We start from the raw sequence: 23,160 nt of genomic DNA on the forward strand, positions 1-23,160 counted from the left end.
ATTTTCACATTCTGATCATCTTCTCCTACAATATCTTATTCTCACACCGGAGGGTTACCCCAAAGAGGACCCTTCTGTCCCTTTCTGAGGGGTAAGTTCACGGTGCTTTTCGTTTTGTAGGTGGAAGAACTCATATTCCGGAAAACCATCGGTGATATAGCACACTCACACCCGAGGAACGTAGATCGAATTCAAGTAAGTCGATCCACGCTTCTTCATTAACATAAATTTTAACTATCCATTGAACCAATAAAAAAACACAAACGGGTAATTTAGACATATATATGATAAACATCTAATTTAGACAATATAGATGGCAGATATATATTGATTAATCATCTTCAAATATCTATTATATATATTAATAATAAATCATCCTCTTATTAATTATGTATCACCAGAACGAAACCAGACCTTTAAACTTTAGAAAATCAGGCATTGGCATCAATGGACTTCGTGCAGTTATATCCACCCATTAATGGAATTCGATCGGTGACATATTTCAGGAGCTAGCTTCAAATCTTGTATGTCCATGTCCACCTGAAATTAAGTTGCTATAATTAAATATATCATTATTATAACAGATAAACGATTAATAGCTTACAGGTAGATCTTATTATATAATATATTTCTTTAACGGTGTTTGAAACTACTCCCAATACCCGAGTGATCCTTCCTGAAACGAAATGTCTGCCGTCCATATGGATTTTGAGGCTCTTGAAATATAATACTAATTGTAGATTATGGTATCTCACACCAAAGTTGATGGAGACTACTGAGTATAGCAAAGTAAAAATACAAGAATTGTACAAAGAATATAACTAATTACATAAATTGTACATAAGTTTATAATTTCCTGTTTTTTGTGTCTATTACTAATGATCTAAATATTAGTAAAGTAGACAGAAAGAAACAAAGTAAACTTAGTGAAACTGAGCATACCTATACGAATATATTTTTTAGTTAATTAAGTTATTCATTTATATAATAAAACGTGAACATGTAAATAACATAAAATGAGGGAAGCTAACCATACCTAAGAGTGGCAATCAAATAAAGATTAACAATGTGTTGATGCACGTTCAATATGTAATCAATTTTAAGTAAAGAATCCGAAGAACAATATTAAAATTTGTTCGTATTGTTGGTTAGATTATATATAGAGAAAGAGAAAGATCATTAAAAGGTCTTCTGTGTGTGTAGTCAAGAAGTGAGGTAATTAAGAGTAAGTAAATTGGAATTGATCATGATATGCTAATACAAGAAGGAAACAATAAGTGCGTCAAAAACCATATCATCAATCATGCATCTATTCAAAATCCGGCCAGTCAGTTCGTTAAACATAGAACTTGAACACCTTCATTGGTGAAATAGCATTGATAAGAAAAAAAAAACAAATGGAATGCAATAAGCTACTGTTGATTTGGTTGCAGATCAAAACTTAGACGCAAGTTTGGATCTTATATATTGCGATCACTTAACAGCTTCATAATTTATCTTATTGATACATTCATGTAGATTAATCATATGTTGCAACCACTAGTTTATATTCAGTAGGAGATGAAATAAATAATATAATATATAATAATGTTTCAATCATTTAGTTTGTCTATAGTAAATGTGTTTATGCATTACACACACTAATCACTCTCGGGTAATTATGCTAATTGACTAGTAATTATATAAGATAAACTGTTGCAACTATAAATTGAGGTAATTACTTTGATCAAATCTTTATTTCCACTCCAGATAGTGCAGAATCCCAAAAGAGACAAGACTATAGCAATATTTTCTAAATAGTAGTTACTTAATTAATGAGATCAACTAATTATTATTTTAAATTTAATTACAATACTCATACATTTAACATAAAATACTTTTTATTTATATTATTATTTTGATAGAGGGAACCAGTTATGCAAATAGAGAGAGAACAACTGAGATGTGTTCTCCATGCAAGCAAGGGTTTCCAGAACTATGAGTAGTCTGCTAGGGTTTGCTTTTTCCCCCAAAAAAAATGCTTTCTAGATTGTAATTAAATCATTCATTTGTTTTATGTGCAAATATGATGTGTTAGCCTTTAGGAAAACAATTTTAAATATAATCATATGGTCAAAAAACAATTATTTCATATAAATAATTAAAAGACTACCAGTAATATTGAAGAAGAGCCATAGATCATGGTTGTTGAATTCTAAAACTTGATGTTTCTGCTTGATCATTTGCCTTTTGAACAGGAGGGTTTCTCTTCTTCTTTTTCTTCTTGTAAGGGATCCCTCTTGCTTTCGCCTGCGAATCACGAACTTCGCGCAGATAAACCCGAACTGCGCCATTAGCAAACGGGTTCATTTCAGGCAATCCACCATTTTCTTCATAAGCAGCACACAGGCGCCCGATGAGGGCGTCAAGGCTGCCCCATGCTTGCCTAAGTGGGCAAGTACACGGGCCAGCCGGATCCGGATGACCGTAGAAAACACAACCTTGTAAGTGAACCTTAGTCTTTCCAAATTGGTCAAGGTACCGAAGGAAATCTAGTACATGACTGTAGTTACAGTGAGACAAAGCCACTGGTGGTCTTTGGTTCTTCAAGTACTGTCCGAAAGTGTTCCAATCACGCCGCTTCTGTGACTCGTATCGGCTAAGCTGCGGTGGTGCTGGCGGTGGTTGCTGTGAACCAGAAGGTAAAAGTGCACCGCCACCGCAACCGTCACCGCGGCCCCTTGATGATCCTTCACCTATTTCTCTTAGCTGATTACTAGACATGAAACTAGCTTGATGAGTATTTTTATAAGAAAAACTGATAATTGGCTTAGAGAGAACAGGAATAGGAGTTGTGTAAGAATGATATATAATTGAAGAGAGATGAGAAATTAAAATGGAAAAATTGAAAATCAAATCATGGAGGAGGAGGAGGAGGTATTGAGAAGACAAGAGATGGGTCCATTTGAAAGTGCTTTAAAGGCAATTAGGCTTTTTTTTCTTCATCAAATTGCATTATTCTCATCTTGAATTGGCACTAATAGCCTCTAATAGAATAATTTTCTTGGAGTACTTTTTTTATTTATTATGTATATGACCTATAATTACTTTCCTATTAATTGTGAAAATAAAAAACGTTCGTCTTTTTAATTTTAAATAATTATTTATAAAATAAAGTTATATACACACACATCAAAAACTCATATATTGAACAAAATGGTCCAATTACAATAAAGATGTAGTAAGTGGGTAACAAGCTATGTTGGCACCCTAGTTTGAATGGTCGGTATCTGTTAGCTTCGTAACGTTAACAACAGCAAATCAAAAATAAACAAGCACATATAATAGTATTGAACTCGCATACCTTATGATAATATAAAATTTTTAATACAACTTGTGGTTGGTTGGAAGAACATACGCGTTAAGGTTGCGAGTTGACCCAAAATCGGTTGGTATCAGTTTACAGTGCCAAAAAAAATCAATGCCCAAATATAAAAAATTAACATTTATAAATAAACACATATGCTTATGTGATTAACCGACACAAATTCAGTTGGTATCGGATTGCGGCACCAAAATTAAACCAAAGAATAAATTTGTCAACACCCAAATACATCAAGTCAACAAATTTTAAAAAAACAATCAAAACCTGCTCGTTGCAACGACAAACCGAAACATCGGTTCGTGTCTACGATATCAACACGTACAAAATCGTAAACATAAATTAGTAATTCCAAAAAATAACATAAAAAGATATTAAAAAACGTTGATGTGGCACAACCACGTTCCAACGCACTGCAAATCTACGTGAATTTAGTCAGCATCAACACAATATCAGAAAAACAAAGCTAAAAACGTGGATGTGGCACAACCATGTTCCAATGTGTTGCGAACTGATGCAAAGTCGGTTTAGTACCGATGGTATCAGCAAAAAATCGTAAACATAAATTAGTAGACACAAAACTTTTAACAGGAAAATTAAAAAAAAATTGAGAGGGCATCACATGGATCAATAAGAGATCTATGGCACCAAACCATCATTTTTAACAAGTACAATAACTGTCGTGCTCATTCCTATTTTACCAATACTGAAAATCAATATAAACAAGTACCGAGTACCGTACAAAATTTATTTGTACGATACGGATATAGGTATCAGTGGTATTTCGGTACGTTACCCGCTTTTATACCGCTTTATTTTGTTTTTTAAAATCTACAACGATTTTGGTAATAGTACCAGTATAAATAACAAATTAGTTGAATCGGTACGGGTACCAGTATGGTGTTGGCATGACTAATACCACAACCAAAACAGAAAGCTCGATAAAGTCTTATTGTTTTATGATTTTAAATGTCGGCTGGACTCATTTTATAAGATATTAAATATGGATATTTCCCAACAAACCTCTACATATTTGAAATGGGTACGAAATATCTGCGTCGATACCTGTATCCGTTTGTACCGAATACTAAAATCTTGAGTATTTGTGTTGATACATGTACCGAATATATTAAATCGGTATGAGTACTGGCACGGGTATGGTTTGGATATGAGTATTAAAAAAAATCTAATCCATCCATATATATATATATATATTGTGGGACTAGCCATGGCCGATTATATATGAGGCGCTGCGCCTGGTGGTCGACGGACCCCGGCCCGACACTCCAATAGACCTGATTTTTTTAATAATATATGTATATGTATATGTATATATAATTTAAAAATGTATTCTTAATGTTTAAACTCAATTCCTCAACTCAAATAAGGTCCAACTTTTTTTTCGTCTTCGGCCTAAAAAACGGTTCTAGGAGACGGTCTTATGACTAGCCTATATGGTAAAGGTAAAGGTACAAACCTATTAGATGATAGGTATTGGGTTTAGTCTCAAACAAAATGGAAATTTGTTTGTAGTTTAGGAGGAATCAAGTAGGGATAGATGTAACATTTTTCGTTAAAAGAATGTTTAGGTTGATGTATATAACCTACACATGTGCACTTAACTACTGCAAAATTAAACATATATAAACAAACTTGATTATGGATTGCATCTTAGCGTTGATCATGGCTTCAAGTCAATTGTGAGATTCATAATTATTAGTAGCAACCACTTAGTAATAGGCTCACATTGATTCACCAAGTAAACTTAATTCCTCCTTGATCTGGCATGATAATTTTGTATCTATTCGGCTCTAGATGAGTTCTATTAGATCTATGGGCCTTTGGTGTTATAATGGCTACCTGAATAACTTGTTCATGTTCATCATCTTCTTCTTGATTTCCACTTGCAACTTGAAGTGGAATTGTTTATGTTTCTCGAACTTCTTTGAAAGAGACTCCTTTGATAAAAAAATTAACATGACGAGCAACCTTATTTACTTTCCATAGAATATCACACGAAAACTAATTTTTTGGATGTTGGTTGAAGTTTGTTGGAGATTTCATGTCATGCATAGGTCTCACAATCTAAGTATCTTCAAACATGATAGGTTTGATATCCAATATGGTGTTTCCTCCACTTTCTTGGTTAGCTAGGGCTTTATTGGCTACATATATGTGGTGGTTTCGGTATTGCTCCAAAAGGAGGATCGCAAACAAACGAGCATTATGATATTATTTCATGACTCTTTAGATTTCCATCGAAGTCATAGACAAGAGTTCACCACCTTGATCAGATTGAATGTCTTTTATCCACTTTCAAAGTTTATTTTGTGTCTAAAGATCTCAAAAGTTTTGTTTTTATGTTAGTCATGTAAGCATTATAACCATATATATTGAAGTCATGAGTTAATGTTTTGGAATAGCTTTCGTCACTTCTATACATAGTTCTAAAAGGATTGTACACTTCGTGAAATTCCAATATGTTGAAATCAAGTATGAAGCACCGCTAGAAAATTTTCTCTTACCAATGAAATTTTCATCGACATGCATATGTTGATGATCATTGTTTGTCGTTAGTGTTATACCACTCTTATTATTGTTGGTCTATTGGTGAAGTTCCTGTTAGTAATTCGCCGGTGAAAGTCATTGATGGTCCATCGGTGAAGACTAATTTATCAACGCTAAGTCTTCGACAGTACTTAGCCAACGAATTTATAGCTTTCCATAGCTTCACCAAGGAATAATCAATGGATTTATTATATGTTGATTTGATGAAAATCATTTATTTTGTAATATTGTTAAATAAGGTTATGGCTTTTAAATGTTATGGGTTCAACTGGTTGTAAAAAAAATAGGTAATTTACTGTGAGTTGCCGTTTAAAAAAACCATGTTTAAAAGTATTAATTACACATTTTATATGCTTAAAGTGGAATCTAATTATAAGACAAAGTTAACAGTAGAAAAAGGAGATTAAACATTTAAACATCGAATAATTCGCAAACTTTAAGCAACTAAGATCTTGTCCCCGGATTATCTTTTTATTCTCTTCTTGTTTTCTATTATTTATTTTTTTGGTTTTGTATATGATCTTATAAATAATCATTTATAATCCTTATTAATTTTTCTTATTCAATTATCCCCGTCAACAGTTTTATGAGATAACATCGAAAATTACCAAAACAAGGATATGTTTTAACTTTGACTGTTAGTTTGATATTTGTGGAATTTGTTTGTTGGTTCTTACTAGTTTAATGAAATTAATAACCTAATATCTTAAGAGTTGGATTTAGTAATGGTGATTTATAGTTGAACTGTAGAAGGAGATTTTAAGTCAGCTTATTTGGTGTGTTCTCTCAACAGGTAATTAAGTTGAATCGCCCGCAATACTCAAGTGTGATTTCTTGAGATTGGATATATAATCAGAGAAGAAACCCCACCACTATGGTTCTTATTTATTTAATTTTTGTAACGAAGTTTTTTTCATCATAGTAATTAAAATAACATATGGATGATTATGATAACCTCTGTCATCTTCAATTATATTTTTGAATTGTTCTTATAAAACACATAATGCAATTGGTTTAAATATCCAAAAAGAATTTTATTTTTTAATAGGATATTTGATAAAGAAAGATATTTCCATTAAAGAAGAAGAATCTAAGATTAGTTAAGATACCAAATTTAGCAATTTTGGCATCTCAAGAAATGCCAACTTTCATAAAATATCACAGTTTTAAAGATTTCAATTTGATTCCACAAATTTACAAATTTGTTATTACAGAAATTGGTTCAATTTAAAAATTACTGGTCAATGATTCATGTTTTAAGGCCATGTATAGTGGAGGGATTACAAATTGGGCGAATTGTTGACACGTGACGTCCAAGTCAGCAAAGAGTAGGAATTTGTTTTTGGTGTATAATAGTGCTGTAGCCCCTTCCAGTGCCACATCACAATTTTTTATTATTTTCTTTTAATAATTAAACTAAACTAATAAAAACGCATTAAATTAAATAATTAAATAAAAACACATTAAATTAAAAAGAAACATTAAAAAAATACATAACAAAAAAAACTAATATCCATAATATTCATGTATTTTTGAACTCGTCGTTGTTGCTATATTGCGACCTCTTCATGTAACCCGTCCGCTTTGAGTGATTCGTAGTATTCTTTCATTTGTTGTAGTTGAATTGTCTGGGCTAGCATTCCGTGATATTCGTTGGTTGCTTTCATGTCGTTTCCCATATTCACGGTATGTGTTTCGAAACGACCGAACACCTCGTTTAGATGTTTGACTTCTTCACTAGCCGCGGGGTTGAATCTGACGACAACGAGCCCTCCCGTTTATTTTTATTATTTTTTCTTGCTCTACCGCGGAGACGAGTCAACTCAGGTAATTGGTCGTCGTCTAAATTAACCGTGTCATGTTCGTCAACGAGGTTAAAGTTACGAGCATCGGAGGGTGTGTTTGGTGTCCTCGGATTTGTCGAGGACGATGTCCTCTACTTTTCTGAACGCCGATATGATAAGACGGCTCGTCGAGCGACCGGAACGGTGGATGCCCCGTTTCATTTCTGTCACACCCTCAAAATCCACTAACGGAGTTTTACCGTCAGAGGGTGTGAACTGGCAGGATCGGAATCATTAGTTATAACCAAACCAAAGAAAAACGTTTAAATGAAAGTAAGTGCGGAAGCGTAAAACCTTAATTCAAAAGTTGCGTCACGCAGGACGACTTAAAACCAAATGTAACTGTTAAAATTAAGTTTGCAGAATAAAAGTGTTTTCATTAATGCATGCTCCTAAACCGCGCGCCCGCCTCGGCTACCTGAGAATAACATACTAAAAGTGTCAACACAAGGTTGGTGAGTTCACAAGTAAAATAAGATAAATCGTTTAGCGTTTTGCGTAACCTCGTTACGACGTTTAAATGTTGCGTAACCCCGTTACGACGTTTAAGTGTGTAACCACGTTACAGCGTTTAAGTGTTTTGCATTACCAGATAGTGTTATGTCAAATTATATATCGATAGGTAGCTAATCTATACAACAAGTATCGCTAAGTGGTTCGCGACCGAAGCTGACTGTTTATCAAGTGCCCGTCACCAGGTCCTCCAGACCATGGTAAGTGTTAGCCAAAATTTACACCCACTCAACCTCCAGTTGAGCTTAGCGTCGGGTGGGGTTTGTCAAACCCAGTAGTACTACCCAAAAGTGACTCGCTATTCCAAATATTAACCGGTCCGATGTGTGGGACTTCAAATGTTACGTATGCCGCTTAGCCTTTACAAGTGATATATAATTTATAACAAAATCTTTCATATGCGTTTATCTCAGAAAATATGTTTATCGGAGTATGTTATCTCCCCCAAGTGAAAAACGTTTGAAAACAGTTTAAGAGTGGGGTAAGTGAACTCACTGTTTGCGAAGAATATCCGATCTAGATCACCGAGTGATGCGCGTCGTAGAAAACTCTCTAGCGTTCTAAAATAACAAAGAGATTTTCTAAGTATCGGAATGTTTAACGAGTCTCTAGACTCGGCACATAATACCTATGCACGTAACATGTTTCGTGTTTCGTTTGTGAATCGTGTGTGACTTAAACAAGTAAAATTGTGATACGATACATGAGTGAGCAATTACTTTCGTGTCACGTATTAATAACATACTTATTAGCAATTATTCCCGTAGGGGCATTTTGGTCAACAAACAAAGACTAACTAACCATTATTCCCCATAAGGGCAATTTGGTCAATTCATGGCAATCAACTAGCAACTATTCCCCGCAAGGGTATTTTGGTCAAAATACAACAATTATATAAAAACTATCATATTTCATGCATTCCTATACAACTCAGCAGCTAGTTTCGTTATGACAGAATTTCTACTTGAAAGATTGCTCTAGTTTACCGATTATAACGTCTCAATTAATTTACCAAAAATTACCACAGGAGCATACATATCTTAGGTTTCCAGAACATCTTTTATCTTATTTTTATTCCATATAGATTGTTCATAATGATCAAAACATTACAGCTAACTTATATCAGTCAGATTCATGCACATCAGAATGTTATTTGCAATTCCTGTTAAACGAAAAATCCAATAAATGCAAGACCACTTGGGTTTGGTTCCTAACTCAGTGAGTCAACCTCCAGAAGTGGAACCAACCCAATTGGTCTCGTAGTTCATGAGATATAACATTTACAACATAACCTAACAGCAGGTCTAACAGCTCAGCTTTGCATCACGTTTTTGTAAAATCATAAAAGTATACTTCCACTTATCCAAAAATTACGAATTTATACTTCATAGAAACTAGACTCAACCTAGTTTACTGCAGTACCCACAATCTCAATCAATTTTCACGTTTACACTTCGTTACAGTCAGTTAAACATCGTATATACGTTCTGTCCAGAATCTGTTCACATCAAAACTCATCATAATAACAATCTATGAACTATCATGCATCCATATAACCCTCTAGACACTATAACTACTATCCATGCATATCAATCACACCATACATACAAGATTAGGGTTTGTGTTTTAATTCAAATCAAGAACATCAATCAATCATGTATCAATATCAATCTAGTTATCAATCTATTATCCAACTAACAAGAATCATAACAATCACATATATACAAGATCGGCCGATTTAGGGTTTTCACACAACCCATCAAACATCAAAATTAAACAACAAAGAGGTAAGAGATGATCAAGTATACCTTCCTAGCACCTAGTTCTTGGATTAATCTCTTGATTTGATGTGTATATGTGTGTGATGGTGGACGGCAGCCCAGTGGGTCAAGAGAGGGAGAGAGAGCCGATCGGTGGTGTTGTAGGTTTAGAATAATAGGTTAGGGTTTGTTTATTAGTGATATATTTATAAACAAACAAGTTACACTCTAGTCCTTCTACTTTCAAGTGTTGTTTTTCTAGAACATTCTATCCTAACTTGCACATAATCATGACAATAATATAACACATAATCCTAACACATAGTTATCACATCATTAGTGTTTTAGTGTGCTTCGTTTATTCCTCAATCGTTTGCGTTTCGGTGCAAATCCCGAAAGACTACTACACATGTAGTAAGTGTTAAGCGTCATTTAAACCCTAGTTTAAATGTAATGAAGTATGCGTTATAGATTCAACGATCTTAAAGTTTGAATTAACGGAGTTGAGTTAACGAGGTTAACCTGAAATTGACGATTGTCACATCATTCCCATGTTAAAGAATTTTCGTCCCGAAAATTTGAGTCAAGTCGTGATGAGAGCCTGAAAAAGTAAGAAAGATTTTCAGTTTGTCATAATTTCGCGCATAGCCTTAGTTTTTCCCAACACTTTAGTTGTTTGAACGCTTTCCCGAGCCGCCATTCGGTGTGCCCTTGAGATCAATAGTCGCTTAACGCTTGGGATTGGATGTCGGCGTCGTTTTGCCCGCTACGCCAACCGGCCCCGCTCAAGCGGTTGTATATCCCGGCAAATTTTTGGCAATCCGAATTAAGGCCCTTCTAGTAGGCTTGAACCGCTTCTTTACCCCGGTAGTCTTTGGGTTTACCCGTTAGCGAAAACCAAGCTTCAAAAACTTTCCTCCAAAATATCCCTGCGGCTTGAGAGTTAACTACAAATTAAAATTATTTGTCACAATTAGTATACATTTTTAATAAACACTAAATAAAGTTATATAAATAGTTAATATTAAAAATCTTACCGACGTCGGGATCCTCCGAAACGACGATCCAAGCCCTTGCGACGGCTACTTCCTCCTCCTCGGTCCATTGCTTGTATGGATCACGTTGCGTCATCGGCTCACCCGGTTGTTTTTATGTGTGTTTACATACCGGCTTGGCTTGAACCGGAGGTCCGTGTCGTCTGAGTCTCTGGCACCATCTCTGGCTCCGGTTGGGTAGACCCGAACGCAGCCATGAGGTTTTGGGGCATGAGGTAGTTGGCATACATGTTTAGGTTCGGGTCGGCAAAACCAAACGAAAAATTTTGGTTCGGTTGGTTTCGGGTTCCATTGCATGTTTACATTCGGTTGGTTTTGCGAACTGTGGAATTGACCGAAAGGAGGGATTGGGTGGTTCGGTTGGTTCGGGTTGTTTCTAGAATTTATTTTTGGTGTATTTTTGAAGAATTTGGTTATGTGTAGTGTATGAAATGGTTATGAATTTGAAGAAGAAGGGGTATATATATATATATTGTTTAAATTAAATTTGTTTTTTTTTTAATTTGACCGTTCCCAATGGTCATAATATTATTATATTATTATTTTTCTTCAATCTCCAGCGATAACCCCCCCCCCCCCCTTATCGCCCTTAATTTCGCCCGGAGGGGGGGGGTGTGTTCTCGCCCGTGGTCGTCCAAAATCGCTCAAACAATCTAAATATTTCAATTAAAATGGGGAAAGTTTTGAGTTCAAGTCCCACATTTGACCCAAAAAATAAAAAAGACAGTTTCAGGTTATGTTAGTGAGTTTTCTCACTTGTGATGGGTTTTCTCCTGATGGTGGCCTCGAGTACTCATGGAATGTATAGGATTAGGTGAACCATTAGTGATCCAAATCAGCTGTTTAAAAAAAATTAAAAAAATTACCATTTTGTCCAATCACTTAAAGAATATAAATGTGCCACATAGCAAAAGAGAAAGTTAATCTACACACTCAAATCCTAGTCCCAACTTTAAAAACTTTATCTTGTTATTTTAATTTATTGACTCTATTGGTGGTAGGCCTATCTAATATTCCAAAGATGATCTTGTTGACTCAAAGATTTTCTTGATATTAATCAATTAAATGAATATAAAAATATATTGATAATTAGTTATGCATAATCCACCAATAACGTTATATATTACATTTGCATGTGTCATTTGGCATTAGTTTGTACAACCATAAGTGAAAATAGGAATTTTATACCTTTAATAGAAAAAATAAACCCATTGAGAACTACGTATTTGTATTTAAAGATGTGATATAATAAAGTTTATCAAATATTTATCAGTTATGTTATTTCACCTTAAATAAGTGTATTTACTTGTACCGTGAAAAATTAACATACAAATTAAATTAGCATGCTAACTGTAAGAATCAAATAATGTAGTTATATATACAACATAGTGTAATTATAGTGTAGCGTAATTACATCATAGAGGAATTACACCATGATATTACATAATTACACTAGTTGATTCTTACAGTTAGTATGTTAATTTAATTTGTTTTTTAATCAAACCCTACTTGTACCATATTAAGTTATTTGCATTTGTATATATATTTTCTTTTAAAATGCAACTCAGACACACTAAATTACATATTTTTAGAAAATAATCGTAGGCGTTAACTTTCATCCTCTAAAAAGACAAGTATTATTACATATTTATTTTCATGAACAATATTTTTTTATGTAAGGTTAAAATACAAAATGCTACAAAAATAAGGAGAGTGATAAGGATTTGTGTTCTTAAAAAATCTCTTTAAAAATTTCAAAAAATATAAATAAAAAAAACCATAACTCAAAATAAAAATTAAAAAAAAAAGTAAAAAAAAAAACTGAAATGTTCCCCGTCGTCCTTTTTAAAAAAAAAAAGACACAATATCGAGAAAAAAAGATACAATGACGAAAATAAACAAAAAACACAATGCCGAAACTAATCCGGGTGACGCGTTAATGAAAATAAATTATCAAAGACTAAATAAAAGAATAAATTTATTGATTTGAATTAAATAACAATAGTCTGAATAATATAATATCATAAAAAATTTTAATGGGCCGGATTTTTGGGTCTGAAAATTGACGAATGTTACATTTATATTATTCATCACAATGATATTTGTAATATCCTACTTTTGATAATAATAATAATAATAATAATGATAATAATAATAATAAATAAAAGGAATTTTCATTCACTTAATGAGGTGTTTTTATTTAGTTAAGTTAGATAAAACTAATGGAGTAGATGGAATAAAGGACGGTGATGGGCCTTAGGTCTATGGGCTTAAGGGTATATAAATCCCTTAAACCTCCCTAAAACTCTAAAACCCTCATTACCAACAATCTTGCCCCCCTACACACTCAAAACTCACACACAAACACCTCTATCCTTTACGGATAAGATTTTAATCTGAACCAAGAAGGGATCATGCTAGATCTTCCTCATACAAACAAGAAATGTGTCCTTAGTCACGTGTTGAAGCTAAACCGTAGATAGAAGTGAGCTAAAAAGGTATATTTTAGATTAAAGGTCAAGTTTTTATATTAAAGGGCATTTTTATGCAAGAAAAATATGAACTTGAACGTAAACGAGGTGTTTTGGAATGAAACGGGACAAACGGGTAACGTTTGGACTGGGTTATTGCAAGAAAACGATATCGTTATAGACCAAGGCTCATTTCTTTTGAAAGACAGGCAAAAGGAAAGGCTGGAAAGTGTTAAGAATGGAAACCATATAAGAATCGAGTCACTAAGAAACCTGGTTCAGTAAAGTAATCGAATCGAGTTGATAAGTAATCGAATCAAGTTGAAAAGTAATCGAATCGAGTTGATAAGTAATCGAATCGAGTTAATAAGTAATCGAATAGAGTTAATAAGTAATCAAATCGAATTGACAGAAAAGTAATTGAATCGAATGGAAAAGTAATCGAATCGAATCGTCATTCGATTAGAATATCCGTTCGAATAGAATTTCATTCATTCGATTAGAATTTTCTTTATTCAATTAGATATTCATTCGATTAGAATTCCATTCGATTAGTTCAAACTTAAGTTTTCTAATGAAATTTTTGTAAAGGACTGTTAATTAAAATAATTTTTTTCATTCGATTAGTGCTCGACCCCAGCTAGGGGCTCTGCCCCTTGGATCCTGCTAGGGGCTGACCCCGCTACCAGGGGCGCTGCCCTCGGACCCCCGTCGTTAGGGGTTACAGTAACTTAGAAGTATGATATATATAGAAGTAGTAATTGATACTATAACTGTTACAGAGTTAGCCGTGCACAACTAAGGAGGGGTATTACCGTAAACTCAGCAAGGAACAAGATACAGGTGAGTTTCTAGCGCCATTTCCTTGTTATGTTTTCAGAGATGTGTACATACTCAATGTGAATGGATAATACACTTACCTTAAGTGGTAAGTGTATGATATGTGAATGTGTATAAATGATATATGTATGAGGTTAGGAGTATGTATGATAGTATATAATAAAATGTGTATGTAAAGAATTGTATGGTTGTGTGGAAGGAAGGAACCAAACCCTAATAATATTTGAGATAAAAGGGACCAGACCCTAATAATATTTGAGATAGAATGGGCCAGACCCCAAATAATATCTGAGATAGAAGGGACCAGACCCTGATAATATCTGAGATAGAAGGAAGCATACCCTACTAATATATAAGATGGTAAAGATAGTTATATGTAGTATGAAAGTGTGAAGGTATGTATGAATGTATGAATGTACGAAAGAAAGGTAACATGTAAAGTATAGAATATGTATCTTCGGATACGTATATGAAAGTAAGTGTATGAATGTATGTTGTCTGATTAACTAGAACTCACTCAACGTAGCTGACTTTTAGTATGCACGCAGATGAATAGGCTAAGGCAGCATGCTTGAATGAAGACACATGACAATGGACTGAACAGGCTGGCATCTTCAGATGACTGTTTTAATGTTTTAATATGACTTTTTATATTATGTTTAAAGGCAAAGTTTGTTAATTATGGAAAGATTTGAATGATTATTTAATATATGCTAGAAGTGTTATATTCCGCAAAGAGTTTTAATTAACTATGATATTTAGAACTGTGTTTATGAGTAAATCAACGCCAAAGTAAGGCACCAGGACCGGGGCCTTACAATTTTTTGTATGTATGTCAATTGAGAGAAAACTATGTATTGATGATGATTATAAAGAAAGTTAGTTGCAAATGATGTTTATAAATTGAGTTAGGAAGAAATTGATTTTATATAGAAAAAAGTTATAGTGTACGAATAAATTGTACTTGTGACTTTATATAAAATAATATGAAAATGGAGGATAAAAAAATTATAAAATTATATTAAACAATTTTATCTTTTAATTATTATAGTTTAAGAGAGAATTATAATGGTATTATCTTTATATTATGTAATTATTTTAGTTTTATTAGTTATGTTAATTGGAGATAGAAAATTAATGGTTTATTGGTTGTATTAATTGAAAAGATAAAATATCTATTGTTACTTTTAAACAAATCTCATTTATTTTTAAACATTTATGATTTCAAAATAAACTGGTGGTCCATATTGATTTCTCGCACTTCTCGTACTAAAATGACTTATTGCATGAAATATATATATATACGACTGGAAGAATGCCATACCGTCACTTGGCACAATAAGGGCCTTGCGGCTTGCAACACCAACATTTATCTTTACTACACATAGATAATGTTTTGTCAACAATCTGATATAAATTTTATTAAAACCAAAGTTTTATTCATAACCAAGTATTTTTTTTTTCTGTATTGTAAAGATTTTTCCACGTGCTTAGATTAGTTACAATGAATAGTTAATATTTATATTTTTATATCGTGTTTATGCTTATTCGCACATTTTTATGCCTAACCTCGGCGGAATGACTTTCTTGTGTGCTTTGATAGGTGATTTCGCTTAAACATATTACACATTTCGACTACCCAATGATGATGAATAGTAGATACTTAATTTTTTTAATTTTATTTTTTGTATTTCACGTTTATGTTTATTCGCGTGTTTTAGGTTTTGTTACTCCAGCGGAATATAATTACACACTTTAACTGCCTGATTACGATGAAAAGTAGATATTTTTTACTTTTTGTACTTCATGTTTATGTTTATTCGCAAGTTTTTGGATCCTTAACTTCGACGGAATATAATTATGCACATAGACTATCTGATGACGATTATGAGATGATATTTGTTTTCTTAATGTTTAATTAAACAAAGTACTTTCTATAACGTAACTGTCTTTCGTATTTACTTGGATTTGTAACTTTGACAGTGTAATTATGCATTTCGACTACCAAGCTCCAGTAGTAATATAAGGATATCTTTTTTTAACATCTATATTCCTACTCCTACCATACATTCATATATGCGTCTTTGTCTAAGTTTGAACTTGGAAACTCTATTCTATGAGACACATGCCTTGTAACATCCTACTTTTTATAAAGAATTAATAAAATAAATTTCGTTTATTTTATAATGTGTCGTGTATCGGTTTAAATAAATAAACTAATAGAAGGCGGGCTTGGACTTTAGAAGATGGAAAATAAGAAATGGAATGGGCTTTAGGTCCATGGGCTTAAGGGAGTATAAATACACTTAAACTCTAAACATTTCCATTTTTATCCATTCTCTACACCATAGCCTACACCTTGGAAAACACACACAAACACTATCCTATAACCCGAGCCGAGATTCGAAGGTGGAAACCCGATCCCGTTGGTGCTAGATCGTCGTGAAGAACCAAAACAACGTCAAGGCTTAACCGTGCTCGTAGTTTGACTCGTTTAAGGTACGTTTATAATTAGAAATCGTACGTTTAGGTTCGGATTAGCTTGGGAAATCACAGATCTGTTCTTGTATGTTGAAAACGAATCAAACACAACAAGTAATACTGAAATCCATTAACGTTTGATATGTTAATCGATAAACTAAAAGAACCCGTAACCTATATGCCTAAATCACACCCTTTAAACACGAGTCTTTGGACAAACTAAGGGTTAGGGTTTGTAGGCACTGTAATTCTGAATCCGTTGATACCAAAATCGTGTTATTTGGTTAAGAAACGAAGGTTTAATCGCATATCCAAGGTCTGTTGACTGTTATTGTTCTTGACGATTTTGACTTTGACCCTTGAGTCAAAGTCTGGATAAGTATATAGGCTAATTCGTCAAGGTTGGTTAAGACGGAGCCAATTCGTTAAGCTAACATAACAAATCAGGTGATTCGCAATTCGTTGTGATTACAACAGTGAACTAGGTCATTCGCTACTGGTCAATTCGTTATAATAAAACAGCGAACCAGACAGCGGATCAGGAGATTCGTTATATTAGATAACGAATCAGTTGATTCGTTACTCCTCATTCGCTATGATAAGCTAACGAACTAGAAGGACGAATCAACTAACGAATCAGGCATGTAAGGTGACGAATCAGTAACGAATTAGTCTTAATTCGTTATAGCGAATGAGATAGCGAATTAGAAAAATAAATTAAAATCCTAATGGAAAATGTATTAAGACAGTTAATGAAAATAAAATTTTTTCAAGCTGACTTGGCAGCTTAACCCCAGCCAGCGGCTCTGCCCCTTAGACCCCGCTAGGGGCTGCCACCCCTAGAACCCCGCTGCTAGGGGCGCTGCCCCCGGACCCCCCGTTCGTTGTGGGTTATATAAAGATAGAAATACGATATAAGTAGTAATAGTTAATTGATACATGTAAATATTATACAGTTAGCCGTGCACAGCTCAAGAAGGGAATAACTATTAACGGTGAACGTAACCGCATTCAGGTGAGTTTATAGCCCATTTCCTTGTTATGTTTTCGGGGCTGTGTGCATACTCGATGTGATAGTTAATACACTTACCTTAAATGGTAAGTGTATGCCATGTATGATTTATATGTTAATTATGTACATCTTGAATGTGATCGAAAGCTTGTCGGTACGTGAACGATCTTCGGATATTGCACGTATTGACAAGGGAGGTATGTATATGATAGATGGGTGTGTATGATAGATGTATGTATGAACGTGTATGAAAGAGTAAAGAATGTTATGTATGTTACGAGTACGTAATGACAGAATGTACGAAGATGAAGAAGTAAGGGATCAGACCCTAATAATATCTGAGATAGAGAAGAAAGGGATCAGACCCTAATAATATCTGAGATTGAGAAGTAAAGAGGGATCAGACCCTAATAATATCTGAGATAGACAAGAAAGGGATCAGACCCTAATAATATCTGAGATAGACAAAGGAAAGAGGGATCAGACCCTAATAATATCTGAGATAGAAAAGGAAGGGATCAGACCCTAATAATATCTGAGACAGAATAAACAGTAAATATATAGTATGAAAGTAATAAGTATGTATGTATGTATGTATGTATGAAGTTATGCAATGAAAGTAAAATAGTAACATAATTATTATGTGTCTTCGGATGCATAATGGAAGGTAAGTGTACGTATTGTATGTTATGTGATTAACTAGAACTCACTCAACGTAGCTGACTTTTAGTATGCACGCAGGTGAGTAGAATGAGGCCGCTGGCTTGAACGAGGACACATGGCGGTAGAATAAAGAAGCTGACATCTGAAGATCTATTTGTTATGTTTTGAACTAAAAGTCATATTTAAGTTATGTTTAAAGACAAGTTATGAATGTTTGTAATGGCTATTGATGTTTTATGTTATTCCGCGAAAGTTTTAATTAACTCTGATATTTAGAACTGTGTTTATGAGTAAATCCAACACCAAAGTAGGGCTACCGGTAACGGGGCCTTACATGCCTAGTGTTTTAAAAATCGGTTTAAACCAGCCGGTTCAACTGGTTGAATCGGATTTCGGTCAGTAGCCCGGTGTTTTATACCCGGTATATTTAAGCGTTTTATGGAAAATCAAACCAGCCGGTTTTTATAGAAAACCTATGAAAACCGGTTTATACTGGTAAACCAGTTTAAAAGCCAACCAATTTTTTTATGTTTCATACCCGTTTTTTTTGTATATGTTTTACTTATTTCATGTAATTCATGTATATTATGATTAAAGGTCACTAAAACTTCATATTAATTATTGTAGGAAATGAAAGTACTTAGAATCTGGTTGATGAGGATGGCGATGAGAGTGAATATCATCTTTTAAGCAATCGCGAACTCGATGCATTCAACACTCTGATGGCATAAAACTGTTGCACGCCTTATTTTAGAAGAATTTTGTTTGAAAATCAAGTGTTTTTGTATTATTTTTTGAACATAGATTAATTTTTGAATGATATTTTATTATGAAATCATGTATTTTTTGTTTTCTTTAGTTAAAGTTGCATTTATATGAAATTATAAGTTAAACTATACAACCCGGTTGAACCTCCCAGTACAACTCAGTTCAACCGGTTATACTATTTTTTAGTCTAATCCGATACGATTAAAATACCGACTTTTAAAACATTACACATGCCTTTACCAAATGAGTTACCTCACATTTACAGTAATACAAGGATATCTAATAACCGATAGAATAACCCATCTAAATAAAAAGCGGTACATATGCACTTCTTTGTAGTTCTTAAATTATTATTTACCACTACCAACCGTGTATGGTTATGATGTGTTTTAAGGAAAATTTGATTTTACTCTATATTACTTTATAATTATTGTAATTTAATTGGTGGTGTTGACGTTTTTTATTTTAAATATTACTCGTTTAGATATCCTTTTCAAAGTGATTTCTTTTCATTTAATTAATTCCAAAATCCAAATATAGTTATAATTTAGCCTACATAAATTAAAAAATGTTCTCTCTTCATGTTATGTTCATTGTATATGATTTTTCTCCCATGAAAGCTCTTGAAAAGATTCAAAACATGAAAAGTTAAAATATTAATAGATGAACAGTCATATTATAAAATGATCTTTTAAATCGAGTTGCTCGTAATATTTAAAACCGGCTTATTAAAAGCTCAAACTAAGTCAAGCTAAATGAAATCAAGTATAAATTAGAGTTCATGCATTGTATAAAAAGAGTAGGACTTCAAGCTTCGATACCAAGCTTGATTAGACAAGTGAGCCTACGAAACTTGATGAATATTTTTTTGTATAAATTTATATAATGCATATGATTACATATAAAACTATGTATGAATAATTATATACATGCGTATAAATAAATTTTAGATATTTAAATAAAATATATAATCGAGTCAGGCTCGACTTTGAGAGATCGACTATAAACTAGTCTAAGACGAGAATCTAGACCAACATGTTAAAAAAAAGTAAAGCCCGAGTTTAGACGATCTCACACATAAATTGGCTTGCTAACACCCTTAGAATTATCATATTACCATATTGGAGCATACAATTTTAAGATATTATAACTCAATTATAATCATATTTATGATACTTCAAATTGATATCTAGACATGATAATAACATACATGAAAGACAAGTGACTTTTGAGTGGGATATTCACATACGTCATTGGAGTTGAATGTCTTGTTACGCTTCTTCTCGAAACGCATACGAGAAATGAAATCGCTTTTAAAGCACACACAAAAAAAAACAAGAAGATAAAAGTCACTTTTTTCACTCTTGTGTGACTTTTGTGTTTTAAGAATCATGGATGTTAAATAAAAATAACTAATTGGTTACAAAATAAAACACATATAAAATGGTGGTCATGTATACATGTGGCACTGACATCAGATGACACTGATACATGGTATGACGATAACACATGTTATTACCCCTAATTAGCCCCTCTTTTACTTTTAAACCTTTTGAATTCTTGTAGTTGATACAAATTATTTTACCACAGGGGTAAAACTTTTGATTGATAATAATAATAATTATTATTATAATATTCGATGATAGTGATTGTGATGATTGCTTTGTTTTTATTTCTACTCCCAAAACAACTTAGCTTTTCTCATGACTTGTTTTTGTATGTTTTGTTGAAAATAGGCCTACAAAATAGTAGATGCCCAAGGTGTGAAAGTAGACCATGTTTCCATACTTGGAACTTAATCGACAAAAATTCAACAATCACTGGTACATGCTTCTATGGTGAACAAAGTAACATGTCCAATTTCCATCACATAATTGAAATGAAGGCAATCCCATCAAAGGACCACACGCATTGCCTCATATTCCTTTACTTAAATACGTGTGTATTCACTACTAAAAAAAAGCTATTAGCGATATGAGCTTACAATAACCCACACGTCATAAATATTTTGATCACGAATGTTTCAGTTGCAAATCTGTCTCACGTGATGCGAAGAAAGATATTAATTATGTTGTGAATTTGTTTTCGTCGCAAAGTATTAGTGATTGGCCTCTTAATTTGTCGCAAAAGCCTTTATGACGTATCTATGACGTTATTACGTCGCCGATAGTTGTTTATATATATAAAGTTCATATTTGCAAAAATTATTAAAACTTATTAGTGAATTGAACAAACACGAACATTGCTTGTGCGTGTGTTTATTTGCTTCTGTTTAACCAAACACGTAAAAGATGCTTATGTTTAACCAAACGCATAAAAGATAAGGTTGTTTGTTTTCATTAGGTAAAAATGGTAAGAAAACATACTATGAATGGTGATAGAGGACGATTATGATGTGAAAAATTTTAGAACTAATTAAGATGCTTGTTTGAGGATAGTGCTAGAATTCATAATGTAGAGAGTATTTCCATGTGTCTAGGCATTACCCCACACACACACATATATATATATATATATATATATATATATATACTAGTTTTTATCCCCCGTATTACGGGGTTGTTTTATATTGTTTGTTCTAATATTTATTTATCTTTTTAATTTATATTTTTTTTATTGTATGAAAGTTAATAATATACTTATGGTTTAATGATAAGTTGTCTCACAAATAAATGAGATGTTATAACCCGGTTTAAAAGCTATATGGTTTTGATGAGACCCAAGACCCATTTATTTTTTTTACTATGAAATTAGTTTTTTAATTATAAATAATATTTATGAAAGTTAATATAAGATATACAACCCAATAATATTTGCATCAATTTTTAATCTTATGACTAAATGGCTTATAGGCCAATAATATTAAGACGTTTACTAAAGTAAAGTTTCTTTCAAATGATGAGAGTTCTAAGGGGCTATTTGGAATTCCTTATTTTTGCTCCTTATCTTATAACTTGTGGATTATAAGTTGTTTGGGAAAATTAGGTTTTGTGAGTGTATAAGGTATAAGTTACAACATTGTAACTTTTACCTTATGCCTTAAATAAGGTATAAGGAGGTAAAATAAGGAATAACAAACACCCCTAAATTTCATAATAGAAAAAAGTATGATACTAATTTACCTTACCGTTAAAAAAAATATTGATATTACGTGGGACATATTTGCTACTATAAAGATGACATTATTTTGTCATTTGAACATATAAATAAAGCAATTTGTTACCTATCTTTAGGTAGGAGTGCATTTTATTGTTTTTTTTATTTCTCGTATTACGGGGTTGTTTTATATTGTTTGTTCTAATATTTATTTATTTTTTGAATTTATATTTTTTTTATTGTATGAAAGTTAATAATATACTTATGATTTGATAATAAATTGTTTAACAAATAAATGAGATATTATAACCCGGTTTAAAAGCTATATGGTTTTGATGAGACCCAAGACCCGTTTATTTTTTTTATTATAAAATTGGTTTTTTAATTATAAATAATATTTATGAAAGTTAATAATATACTTATGGTTTGATGAGACCCAAGACCCGTTTATTTTTTTTATTATAAAATTGGGTTTTTAATTATAAATAATATTTATGAAAGTTAATAATATACTTATGGTTTGATGAGACCCAAGACCCGTTTATTTTTTTTACTATCAAATTGGTTTTTTAATTTAAAAAATATATATATCTTTTTTAAAATAAATAAGATATTATTTTTTTATTATATCCTATTTTATAGGATTTTTACATTAACAATTTGATGAGAATAATTTTTAATTTAATGAGATGTTATAACCCGTTTAAGGAATATATGAGTTTGGTAAG

The 23,160-nt window shown here is 32.6% G+C and overlaps 1 pseudogene across 2 annotated transcripts; it reads right to left on the reverse strand.

Moving 5' to 3' along the window:
• Nucleotides 1-420: 420 nt before the first annotated feature.
• Nucleotides 421-2,981, reverse strand: LOC143636390 (protein LIGHT-DEPENDENT SHORT HYPOCOTYLS 10 pseudogene; annotated as a pseudogene). 2 transcript variants are annotated; one of them, XR_013154235.1, is made up of 2 exons: nt 2,153-2,981; nt 421-540 (listed from the first exon to the last, which is right to left on the reverse strand). The product of XR_013154235.1 is annotated as a protein LIGHT-DEPENDENT SHORT HYPOCOTYLS 10 pseudogene, transcript variant X2 (transcript). The 2 variants fall into 2 exon arrangements; XR_013154234.1 differs by having other exon boundaries at nt 427-554.
• Between the last annotated feature and the right edge of the window lie 20,179 nt (nt 2,982-23,160).

This window comes from Bidens hawaiensis, unplaced genomic scaffold (genome assembly GCF_021521415.1).
Source record: "Bidens hawaiensis isolate Kalapana, Puna unplaced genomic scaffold, B.hawaiensis_p1.1 tig00007902_1, whole genome shotgun sequence".
Classification (NCBI taxonomy): domain Eukaryota; kingdom Viridiplantae; phylum Streptophyta; class Magnoliopsida; order Asterales; family Asteraceae; genus Bidens; species Bidens hawaiensis.